Source organism: Schistocerca nitens, chromosome 7, assembly GCF_023898315.1.
Source record: "Schistocerca nitens isolate TAMUIC-IGC-003100 chromosome 7, iqSchNite1.1, whole genome shotgun sequence".
NCBI classification, from domain to species: Eukaryota; Metazoa; Arthropoda; class Insecta; order Orthoptera; family Acrididae; genus Schistocerca; species Schistocerca nitens.
In genome coordinates, this window is record NC_064620.1 from 455,916,586 (window position 1) to 455,929,505 (window position 12,920).

A 12,920-nucleotide genomic window follows, 5' to 3' on the forward strand; every position below is an offset into this window, starting at 1 on the left:
GCCGAACCATGTTTGACGCGACGCCATAACTATATATACAATTTCAGAGGGCACCTCGAATGTACTCGCTTCGGCGGTACATATACTAAAATTGGAACGATACAGAGAAGATTAGCATGGCCCCTGCGCAAGGATGACACGCAAAATCGTGAAGCGTTCCACATTTTTTTCGCAATCTCACTCTCTCATGTCTCACATCAGCTGCTAATACCCTCAGCCACCTACACAAGTTTCGCTTCATATCTGCACCCACTTGTCACAAACTATGCTGACCATTTACGCAGTTCTCCTCCACTCTCTTTCATTCACAACAGAACATGATAAAACTGGCAATAAACCTATCCCTTACATCACCAATGCACATCTAAAATGTCACTCTAATAACAACTCAGCAAGCACACCAAAGTACATGTCACTAGCACCCCTTCAGCTCATTCGCAAACGTGACACAAATCACAGCGAGTCTAAGACTAAGCCTAGCACAGGCAAAAGCCTCTTCTCTTCCTCAGTATCACACTCTGCTGGCACAACATCTCTTCCTACTGTCTCAATCACGTCATTTCATAACACACACCTACTGCCACACACAACATTTGGAAACCTGACATCAACTTTACACAAGATAGCTGCATGTTCCAAATCTTTCTCACTCACATACTTTCACTCAGACTACTGCTTAAATACACTCTAGCGCTCTAAAATTAGCTTGCATTACCTAATATTTATTTTTCTCTAACGCCTACAAAGCTTCTGGTGCCTGTATGCCACTATCACATACTTTCTGCACACAGACCCACAACATTTAACTTTATTCATCTTCATGGCTGCAGCTGATGCCATAATTGTTTCAGCAGCATAAATAAACATGTGAAGGTAGATGTCTCTTTAATCATTAAGTGTGCAAGTTACCCCTTTACAGGAAGTTCATTTAACATTATGTTTCAAGTAACTCTCCTAGTGGCCTTGCTGTCCAGCTGCAGCCTCATAATACAGGCTGCAGGTGACACCTCATCAGATTCTTAACTGAAGCATATCTGCCTGTGTAATAAGCCACTGCCCTTCACCTAAAAACCAACTATTACAGCAAATCTGTGGTGCACCAGCATGTCATGTACAAATTTCACTAGTGCGACACACAAAGTATTTTACAAACATGTCTGGCAATCTGCCACTACATATAGTTACCTAAATTAAATTCAAAAGTGTCAGCCAATGAATACCACAACACTGAAGTGTTTAGAAAGCAGACCAGTATGCTAATATTAACATATAGTATTTAGATGTGAGGCTCTACTATTTTGACAGCACTTTGAATCCCATCAATGTCATACAAGTCGATGCTGTTCACAATTACAGCTGATGCACCTCTCATCCTGTGTCTAGCAGAAAGATTGGACAAACCCTGCATGCAATATTCATCATGTCACATACACAGAAGCTCTAGCACATAAGCAAATACAGAGGCAGTCAAGACACAAAACACTAGCAAGCTTCAAGATTTTGGAACAGACAGCAACATCACAAACCAGTTTGTGTCACATGACACCAGTAGCTACTCAGTTATTAACTGCTTTCAGATACTAAACCTATCACTCTTTGTTTTGCACTAGCAATTCTTCCTGCAATAACAACATTCACCAAACTGGATTACATCTGATTGACATTTCACAGGAACATAACTACAGCTACTAACACAATGCTAACCTGGTTTCTCTTACCACATGTCCGCTCAATATTTTAGGCTCATTCACACATCTCCATCACAGTGTTTCACTCTTGCCAAGTAGACCTGCCCTGTGTAATCTTGGATCAACACAAATATATCACCTGGTATTGTACTGAAAACGGAACTATGTCCATCATTCCTACTACTATCTCACACAACTCGCATTCACCCATCCATGCGCTAGTAATGGCCTACACTGCTGTGTTTCAAAGTGTGCAATATGAATGGTGGTTTTAATGGTTCGTGAGGCTACTGTGTCTCTTTTTGCAGTCACTATTGTCTTCTGGCACCATTGGATGAATAGGAGTTACTCAATAATGTACATGGTCACAGACTGTGTCTTCTTGTGGTGTACTTGATGTGTGAGTTAAAAGTTGCCTTGCATATGCGCACTCTGTCATTAAATCGATTAGTATCGTAAGAAAGTACCACTGAAAGAGTAATGCAATTTGTGTTAGCAGTGAAGACAGTTTCGCAAAAATATTCGCTTGTTTTGAGAGTCTTCAAGACCTGCTACCAGCTCCAATCAGCGTCATTTATCCCACACATTAGAGAAGTGTGTTTTATAGGTATGCCTATGAGACACTAAACTCGCGATGTGAGAACATGGCGACAATACGTGCCAACACGTCTTGCTGCCGCCTAGCGGCAGCTGTGTGAACCTGCTGCTGCTCTGGGTGGATGCTGCGAGAGCATGCGACTCTACGATCTATGTTTTACATCCAATACTGCCAAATAATACAGTTGACAGAGCTGCCACTTACTAAGAACGACACCTCGCAGTAATTAATTCACAGATTAGCACTCGGCAGGCCTTGTGATCCTCGCCAGAGCTGCGTAAAGCTACGTCCAAGCCGAACCATGTTTGACGCGACGCCATAACTATATATACAATTTCAGAGGGCTCCTCGAATGTACTCGCTTCGGCGGTACATATACTAAAATTGTAACGATACAGAGAAGATTAGCATGGCCCCTGCGCAAGGATGACACGCAAAATCGTGAAGCGTTCCACATTTTTTTCGCAATCTCACTCTCTCATGTCTCACATCAGCTGCTAATACCCTCAGCCACCTACACAAGTTTCGCTTCATATCTGCACCCACTTGTCACAAACTATGCTGACCATTTACGCAGTTCTCCTCCACTCTCTTTCATTCACAACAGAACATGATAAAACTGGCAATAAACCTATCCCTTACATCACCAATGCACATCTAAAATGTCACTCTAATAACAACTCAGCAAGCACACCAAAGTACATGTCACTAGCACCCCTTCAGCTCATTCGCAAACGTGACACAAATCACAGCGAGTCTAAGACTAAGCCTAGCACAGGCAAAAGCCTCTTCTCTTCCTCAGTATCACACTCTGCTGGCACAACATCTCTTCCTACTGTCTCAATCACGTCATTTCATAACACACACCTACTGCCACACACAACATTTGGAAACCTGACATCAACTTTACACAAGATAGCTGCATGTTCCAAATCTTTCTCACTCACATACTTTCACTCAGACTACTGCTTAAATACACTCTAGCGCTCTAAAATTAGCTTGCATTACCTAATATTTATTTTTCTCTAACGCCTACAAAGCTTCTGGTGCCTGTATGCCACTATCACATACTTTCTGCACACAGACCCACAAACTTTAACTTTATTCATCTTCATGGCTGCAGCTGATGCCATAATTGTTTCAGCAGCATAAATAAACATGTGAAGGTAGATGTCTCTTTAATCATTAAGTGTGCAAGTTACCCCTTTACAGGAAGTTCATTTAACATTATGTTTCAAGTAACTCTCCTAGTGGCCTTGCTGTCCAGCTGCAGCCTCATAATACAGGCTGCAGGTGACACCTCATCAGATTCTTAACTGAAGCATATCTGCCTGTGTAATAAGCCACTGCCCTTCACCTAAAAACCAACTATTACAGCAAATCTGTGGTGCACCAGCATGTCATGTACAAATTTCACTAGTGCGACACACAAAGTATTTTACAAACATGTCTGGCAATCTGCCACTACATATAGTTACCTAAATTAAATTCAAAAGTGTCAGCCAATGAATACCACAACACTGAAGTGTTTAGAAAGCAGACCAGTATGCTAATATTAACATATAGTATTTAGATGTGAGGCTCTACTATTTTGACAGCACTTTGAATCCCATCAATGTCATACAAGTCGATGCTGTTCACAATTACAGCTGATGCACCTCTCATCCTGTGTCTAGCAGAAAGATTGGACAAACCCTGCATGCAATATTCATCATGTCACATACACAGAAGCTCTAGCACATAAGCAAATACAGAGGCAGTCAAGACACAAAACACTAGCAAGCTTCAAGATTTTGGAACAGACAGCAACATCACAAACCAGTTTGTGTCACATGACACCAGTAGCTACTCAGTTATTAACTGCTTTCAGATACTAAACCTATCACTCTTTGTTTTGCACTAGCAATTCTTCCTGCAATAACAACATTCACCAAACTGGATTACATCTGATTGACATTTCACAGGAACATAACTACAGCTACTAACACAATGCTAACCTGGTTTCTCTTACCACATGTCCGCTCAATATTTTAGGCTCATTCACACATCTCCATCACAGTGTTTCACTCTTGCCAAGTAGACCTGCCCTGTGTAATCTTGGATCAACACAAATATATCACCTGGTATTGTACTGAAAACGGAACTATGTCCATCATTCCTACTACTATCTCACACAACTCGCATTCACCCATCCATGCGCTAGTAATGGCCTACACTGCTGTGTTTCAAAGTGTGCAATATGAATGGTGGTTTTAATGGTTCGTGAGGCTACTGTGTCTCTTTTTGCAGTCACTATTGTCTTCTGGCACCATTGGATGAATAGGAGTTACTCAATAATGTACATGGTCACAGACTGTGTCTTCTTGTGGTGTACTTGATGTGTGAGTTAAAAGTTGCCTTGCATATGCGCACTCTGTCATTAAATCGATTAGTATCGTAAGAAAGTACCACTGAAAGAGTAATGCAATTTGTGTTAGCAGTGAAGACAGTTTCGCAAAAATATTCGCTTGCTTTGAGAGTCTTCAAGACCTGCTACCAGCTCCAATCAGCGTCATTTATCCCACACATTAGAGAAGTGTGTTTCATAGGTATGCCTATGAGACACTAAACTCGCGATGTGAGAACATGGCGACAATACGTGCCAACACGTCTTGCTGCCGCCTAGCGGCAGCTGTGTGAACCTGCTGCTGCTCTGGGTGGATGCTGCGAGAGCAAGCGACTCTACGATCTAAGTTTTACATCCAATACTGCCAAATAATACAGTTGACAGAGCTGCCACTTACTAAGAACGACACCTCGCAGTAATTAATTCACAGATTAGCACTCGGCAGGCCTTGTGATCCTCGCCAGAGCTGCGTAAAGCTACGTCCAAGCCGAACCATGTTTGACGCGACGCCATAACTATATATACAATTTCAGAGGGCTCCTCGAATGTACTCGCTTCGGCGGTACATATACTAAAATTGTAACGATACAGAGAAGATTAGCATGGCCCCTGCGCAAGGATGACACGCAAAATCGTGAAGCGTTCCACATTTTTTTCGCAATCTCACTCTCTCATGTCTCACATCAGCTGCTAATACCCTCAGCCACCTACACAAGTTTCGCTTCATATCTGCACCCACTTGTCACAAACTATGCTGACCATTTACGCAGTTCTCCTCCACTCTCTTTCATTCACAACAGAACATGATAAAACTGGCAATAAACCTATCCCTTACATCACCAATGCACATCTAAAATGTCACTCTAATAACAACTCAGCAAGCACACCAAAACCACAACCACACTGACACAAGTACATGTCACTAGCACCCCTTCAGCTCATTCGCAAACGTGACACAAATCACAGCGAGTCTAAGACTAAGCCTAGCACAGGCAAAAGCCTCTTCTCTTCCTCAGTATCACACTCTGCTGGCACAACATCTCTTCCTACTGTCTCAATCACGTCATTTCATAACACACACCTACTGCCACACACAACATTTGGAAACCTGACATCAACTTTACACAAGATAGCTGCATGTTCCAAATCTTTCTCACTCACATACTTTCACTCAGACTACTGCTTAAATACACTCTAGCGCTCTAAAATTAGCTTGCATTACCTAATATTTATTTTTCTCTAACGCCTACAAAGCTTCTGGTGCCTGTATGCCACTATCACATACTTTCTGCACACAGACCCACAACATTTAACTTTATTCATCTTCATGGCTGCAGCTGATGCCATAATTGTTTCAGCAGCATAAATAAACATGTGAAGGTAGATGTCTCTTTAATCATTAAGTGTGCAAGTTACCCCTTTACAGGAAGTTCATTTAACATTATGTTTCAAGTAACTCTCCTAGTGGCCTTGCTGTCCAGCTGCAGCCTCATAATACAGGCTGCAGGTGACACCTCATCAGATTCTTAACTCAAGCATATCTGCCTGTGTAATAAGCCACTGCCCTTCACCTAAAAACCAACTATTACAGCAAATCTGTGGTGCACCAGCATGTCATGTACAAATTTCACTAGTGTGACACACAAAGTATTTTACAAACATGTCTGGCAATCTGCCACTACATGTACTTACCTAAATTAAATTCAAAAGTGTCAGCCAATGAATACCACAACACTGAAGTGTTTTGAAAGCAGACCAGTATGCTAATATTAACATATAGTATTTAGATGTGAGGCTCTACTATTTTGACAGCACTTTGAATCCCATCAATGTCATACAAGTCGATGCTGTTCACAATTACAGCTGATGCACCTCTCATCCTGTGTCTAGCAGAAAGATTGGACAAACCCTGCATGCAATATTCATCATGTCACATACACAGAAGCTCTAGCACATAAGCAAATACAGAGGCAGTCAAGACACAAAACACTAGCAAGCTTCAAGATTTTGGAACAGACAGCAACATCACAAACCAGTTTGTGTCACATGACACCAGTAGCTACTCAGTTATTAACTGCTTTCAGATACTAAACCTATCACTCTTTGTTTTGCACTAGCAATTCTTCCTGCAATAACAACATTCACCAAACTGGATTACATCTGATTGACATTTCACAGGAACATAACTACAGCTACTAACACAATGCTAACCTGGTTTCTCTTACCACATGTCCGCTCAATATTTTAGGCTCATTCACACATCTCCATCACAGTGTTTCACTCTTGCCAAGTAGACCTGCCCTGTGTAATCTTGGATCAACACAAATATATCACCTGGTATTGTACTGAAAACGGAACTATGTCCATCATTCCTACTACTATCTCACACAACTCGCATTCACCCATCCATGCGCTAGTAATGGCCTACACTGCTGTGTTTCAAAGTGTGCAATATGAATGGTGGTTTTAATGGTTCGTGAGGCTACTGTGTCTCTTTTTGCAGTCACTATTGTCTTCTGGCACCATTGGATGAATAGGAGTTACTCAATAATGTACATGGTCACAGACTGTGTCTTCTTGTGGTGTACTTGATGTGTGAGTTAAAAGTTGCCTTGCATATGCGCACTCTGTCATTAAATCGATTAGTATCGTAAGAAAGTACCACTGAAAGAGTAATGCAATTTGTGTTAGCAGTGAAGACAGTTTCGCAAAAATATTCGCTTGTTTTGAGAGTCTTCAAGACCTGCTACCAGCTCCAAACAGCGTCATTTATCCCACACATTAGAGAAGTGTGTTTCATAGGTATGCCTATGAGACACTAAACTCGCGATGTGAGAACATGGCGACAATACGTGCCAACACGTCTTGCTGCCGCCTAGCGGCAGCTGTGTGAACCTGCTGCTGCTCTGGGTGGATGCTGCGAGAGCAAGCGACTCTACGATCTAAGTTTTACATCCAATACTGCCAAATAATACAGTTGACAGAGCTGCCACTTACTAAGAACGACACCTCGCAGTAATTAATTCACAGATTAGCACTCGGCAGGCCTTGTGATCCTCGCCAGAGCTGCGTAAAGCTACGTCCAAGCCGAACCATGTTTGACGCGACGCCATAACTATATATACAATTTCAGAGGGCTCCTCGAATGTACTCGCTTCGGCGGTACATATACTAAAATTGGAACGATACAGAGAAGATTAGCATGGCCCCTGCGCAAGGATGACACGCAAAATCGTGAAGCGTTCCACACTTTTTTCGCAATCTCACTCTCTCATGTCTCACATCAGCTGCTAATACCCTCAGCCACCTACACAAGTTTCGCTTCATATCTGCACCCACTTGTCACAAACTATGCTGACCATTTACGCAGTTCTCCTCCACTCTCTTTCATTCACAACAGAACATGATAAAACTGGCAATAAACCTATCCCTTACATCACCAATGCACATCTAAAATGTCACTCTAATAACAACTCAGCAAGCACACCAAAGTACATGTCACTAGCACCCCTTCAGCTCATTCGCAAACGTGACACAAATCACAGCGAGTCTAAGACTAAGCCTAGCACAGGCAAAAGCCTCTTCTCTTCCTCAGTATCACACTCTGCTGGCACAACATCTCTTCCTACTGTCTCAATCACGTCATTTCATAACACACACCTACTGCCACACACAACATTTGGAAACCTGACATCAACTTTACACAAGATAGCTGCATGTTCCAAATCTTTCTCACTCACATACTTTCACTCAGACTACTGCTTAAATACACTCTAGCGCTCTAAAATTAGCTTGCATTACCTAATATTTATTTTTCTCTAACGCCTACAAAGCTTCTGGTGCCTGTATGCCACTATCACATACTTTCTGCACACAGACCCACAACATTTAACTTTATTCATCTTCATGGCTGCAGCTGATGCCATAATTGTTTCAGCAGCATAAATAAACATGTGAAGGTAGATGTCTCTTTAATCATTAAGTGTGCAAGTTACCCCTTTACAGGAAGTTCATTTAACATTATGTTTCAAGTAACTCTCCTAGTGGCCTTGCTGTCCAGCTGCAGCCTCATAATACAGGCTGCAGGTGACACCTCATCAGATTCTTAACTGAAGCATATCTGCCTGTGTAATAAGCCACTGCCCTTCACCTAAAAACCAACTATTACAGCAAATCTGTGGTGCACCAGCATGTCATGTACAAATTTCACTAGTGCGACACACAAAGTATTTTACAAACATGTCTGGCAATCTGCCACTACATATAGTTACCTAAATTAAATTCAAAAGTGTCAGCCAATGAATACCACAACACTGAAGTGTTTAGAAAGCAGACCAGTATGCTAATATTAACATATAGTATTTAGATGTGAGGCTCTACTATTTTGACAGCACTTTGAATCCCATCAATGTCATACAAGTCGATGCTGTTCACAATTACAGCTGATGCACCTCTCATCCTGTGTCTAGCAGAAAGATTGGACAAACCCTGCATGCAATATTCATCATGTCACATACACAGAAGCTCTAGCACATAAGCAAATACAGAGGCAGTCAAGACACAAAACACTAGCAAGCTTCAAGATTTTGGAACAGACAGCAACATCACAAACCAGTTTGTGTCACATGACACCAGTAGCTACTCAGTTATTAACTGCTTTCAGATACTAAACCTATCACTCTTTGTTTTGCACTAGCAATTCTTCCTGCAATAACAACATTCACCAAACTGGATTACATCTGATTGACATTTCACAGGAACATAACTACAGCTACTAACACAATGCTAACCTGGTTTCTCTTACCACATGTCCGCTCAATATTTTAGGCTCATTCACACATCTCCATCACAGTGTTTCACTCTTGCCAAGTAGACCTGCCCTGTGTAATCTTGGATCAACACAAATATATCACCTGGTATTGTACTGAAAACGGAACTATGTCCATCATTCCTACTACTATCTCACACAACTCGCATTCACCCATCCATGCGCTAGTAATGGCCTACACTGCTGTGTTTCAAAGTGTGCAATATGAATGGTGGTTTTAATGGTTCGTGAGGCTACTGTGTCTCTTTTTGCAGTCACTATTGTCTTCTGGCACCATTGGATGAATAGGAGTTACTCAATAATGTACATGGTCACAGACTGTGTCTTCTTGTGGTGTACTTGATGTGTGAGTTAAAAGTTGCCTTGCATATGCGCACTCTGTCATTAAATCGATTAGTATCGTAAGAAAGTACCACTGAAAGAGTAATGCAATTTGTGTTAGCAGTGAAGACAGTTTCGCAAAAATATTCGCTTGTTTTGAGAGTCTTCAAGACCTGCTACCAGCTCCAATCAGCGTCATTTATCCCACACATTAGAGAAGTGTGTTTCATAGGTATGCCTATGAGACACTAAACTCGCGATGTGAGAACATGGCGACAATACGTGCCAACACGTCTTGCTGCCGCCTAGCGGCAGCTGTGTGAACCTGCTGCTGCTCTGGGTGGATGCTGCGAGAGCAAGCGACTCTACGATCTATGTTTTACATCCAATACTGCCAAATAATACAGTTGACAGAGCTGCCACTTACTAAGAACGACACCTCGCAGTAATTAATTCACAGATTAGCACTCGGCAGGCCTTGTGATCCTCGCCAGAGCTGCGTAAAGCTACGTCCAAGCCGAACCATGTTTGACGCGACGCCATAACTATATATACAATTTCAGAGGGCTCCTCGAATGTACTCGCTTCGGCGGTACATATACTAAAATTGGAACGATACAGAGAAGATTAGCATGGCCCCTGCGCAAGGATGACACGCAAAATCGTGAAGCGTTCCACATTTTTTTCGCAATCTCACTCTCTCATGTCTCACATCAGCTGCTAATACCCTCAGCCACCTACACAAGTTTCGCTTCATATCTGCACCCACTTGTCACAAACTATGCTGACCATTTACGCAGTTCTCCTCCACTCTCTTTCATTCACAACAGAACATGATAAAACTGGCAATAAACCTATCCCTTACATCACCAATGCACATCTAAAATGTCACTCTAATAACAACTCAGCAAGCACACCAAAACCACAACCACACTGACACAAGTACATGTCACTAGCACCCCTTCAGCTCATTCGCAAACGTGACACAAATCACAGCGAGTCTAAGACTAAGCCTAGCACAGGCAAAAGCCTCTTCTCTTCCTCAGTATCACACTCTGCTGGCACAACATCTCTTCCTACTGTCTCAATCACGTCATTTCATAACACACACCTACTGCCACACACAACATTTGGAAACCTGACATCAACTTTACACAAGATAGCTGCATGTTCCAAATCTTTCTCACTCACATACTTTCACTCAGACTACTGCTTAAATACACTCTAGCGCTCTAAAATTAGCTTGCATTACCTAATATTTATTTTTCTCTAACGCCTACAAAGCTTCTGGTGCCTGTATGCCACTATCACATACTTTCTGCACACAGACCCACAACATTTAACTTTATTCATCTTCATGGCTGTAGCTGATGTCATAATTGTTTCAGCAGCATAAATAAACATGTGAAGGTAGATGTCTCTTTAATCATTAAGTGTGCAAGTTACCCCTTTACAGGAAGTTCATTTAACATTATGTTTCAAGTAACTCTCCTAGTGGCCTTGCTGTCCAGCTGCAGCCTCATAATACAGGCTGCAGGTGACACCTCATCAGATTCTTAACTGAAGCATATCTGCCTGTGTAATAAGCCACTGCCCTTCACCTAAAAACCAACTATTACAGCAAATCTGTGGTGCACCAGCATGTCATGTACAAATTTCACTAGTGCGACACACAAAGTATTTTACAAACATGTCTGGCAATCTGCCACTACATATAGTTACCTAAATTAAATTCAAAAGTGTCAGCCAATGAATACCACAACACTGAAGTGTTTAGAAAGCAGACCAGTATGCTAATATTAACATATAGTATTTAGATGTGAGGCTCTACTATTTTGACAGCACTTTGAATCCCATCAATGTCATACAAGTCGATGCTGTTCACAATTACAGCTGATGCACCTCTCATCCTGTGTCTAGCAGAAAGATTGGACAAACCCTGCATGCAATATTCATCATGTCACATACACAGAAGCTCTAGCACATAAGCAAATACAGAGGCAGTCAAGACACAAAACACTAGCAAGCTTCAAGATTTTGGAACAGACAGCAACATCACAAACCAGTTTGTGTCACATGACACCAGTAGCTACTCAGTTATTAACTGCTTTCAGATACTAAACCTATCACTCTTTGTTTTGCACTAGCAATTCTTCCTGCAATAACAACATTCACCAAACTGGATTACATCTGATTGACATTTCACAGGAACATAACTACAGCTACTAACACAATGCTAACCTGGTTTCTCTTACCACATGTCCGCTCAATATTTTAGGCTCATTCACACATCTCCATCACAGTGTTTCACTCTTGCCAAGTAGACCTGCCCTGTGTAATCTTGGATCAACACAAATATATCACCTGGTATTGTACTGAAAACGGAACTATGTCCATCATTCCTACTACTATCTCACACAACTCGCATTCACCCATCCATGCGCTAGTAATGGCCTACACTGCTGTGTTTCAAAGTGTGCAATATGAATGGTGGTTTTAATGGTTCGTGAGGCTACTGTGTCTCTTTTTGCAGTCACTATTGTCTTCTGGCACCATTGGATGAATAGGAGTTACTCAATAATGTACATGGTCACAGACTGTGTCTTCTTGTGGTGTACTTGATGTGTGAGTTAAAAGTTGCCTTGCATATGCGCACTCTGTCATTAAATCGATTAGTATCGTAAGAAAGTACCACTGAAAGAGTAATGCAATTTGTGTTAGCAGTGAAGACAGTTTCGCAAAAATATTCGCTTGTTTTGAGAGTCTTCAAGACCTGCTACCAGCTCCAATCAGCGTCATTTATCCCACACATTAGAGAAGTGTGTTTCATAGGTATGCCTATGAGACACTAAACTCGCGATGTGAGAACATGGCGACAATACGTGCCAACACGTCTTGCTGCCACCTAGCGGCAGCTGTGTGAACCTGCTGCTGCTCTGGGTGGATGCTGCGAGAGCAAGCGACTCTACGATCTAAGTTTTACATCCAATACTGCCAAATAATACAGTTGACAGAGCTGCCACTTACTAAGAACGACACCTCGCAGTAGTTAATTCACAGATTAGCACTCGGCAGGCCTTGTGATCCTCGCCAGAGCTG

The 12,920-nt window shown here is 41.9% G+C and overlaps 5 non-coding genes across 5 annotated transcripts; all 5 read left to right on the forward strand.

The window, feature by feature from the left end:
- Window positions 1-61: 61 nt before the first annotated feature.
- On the forward strand, window positions 62-168 carry LOC126196716 (U6 spliceosomal RNA). The gene has a single exon (XR_007539168.1). It is a non-coding gene; the product is annotated as a U6 spliceosomal RNA (small nuclear RNA).
- A 2,472-nt stretch (window positions 169-2,640) lies between these two features.
- On the forward strand, window positions 2,641-2,747 carry LOC126196780 (U6 spliceosomal RNA). Its single transcript, XR_007539224.1, has one exon. It is a non-coding gene; the product is annotated as a U6 spliceosomal RNA (small nuclear RNA).
- A 2,472-nt stretch (window positions 2,748-5,219) lies between these two features.
- On the forward strand, window positions 5,220-5,326 carry LOC126196781 (U6 spliceosomal RNA). Its single transcript, XR_007539225.1, has one exon. It is a non-coding gene; the product is annotated as a U6 spliceosomal RNA (small nuclear RNA).
- Window positions 5,327-7,819: 2,493 nt separating this feature from the next.
- Window positions 7,820-7,926, forward strand: LOC126196793 (U6 spliceosomal RNA). The gene has a single exon (XR_007539235.1). It is a non-coding gene; the product is annotated as a U6 spliceosomal RNA (small nuclear RNA).
- Window positions 7,927-10,398: 2,472 nt separating this feature from the next.
- Window positions 10,399-10,505, forward strand: LOC126196717 (U6 spliceosomal RNA). Its single transcript, XR_007539169.1, has one exon. It is a non-coding gene; the product is annotated as a U6 spliceosomal RNA (small nuclear RNA).
- The last annotated feature ends 2,415 nt before the right edge of the window (window positions 10,506-12,920 follow it).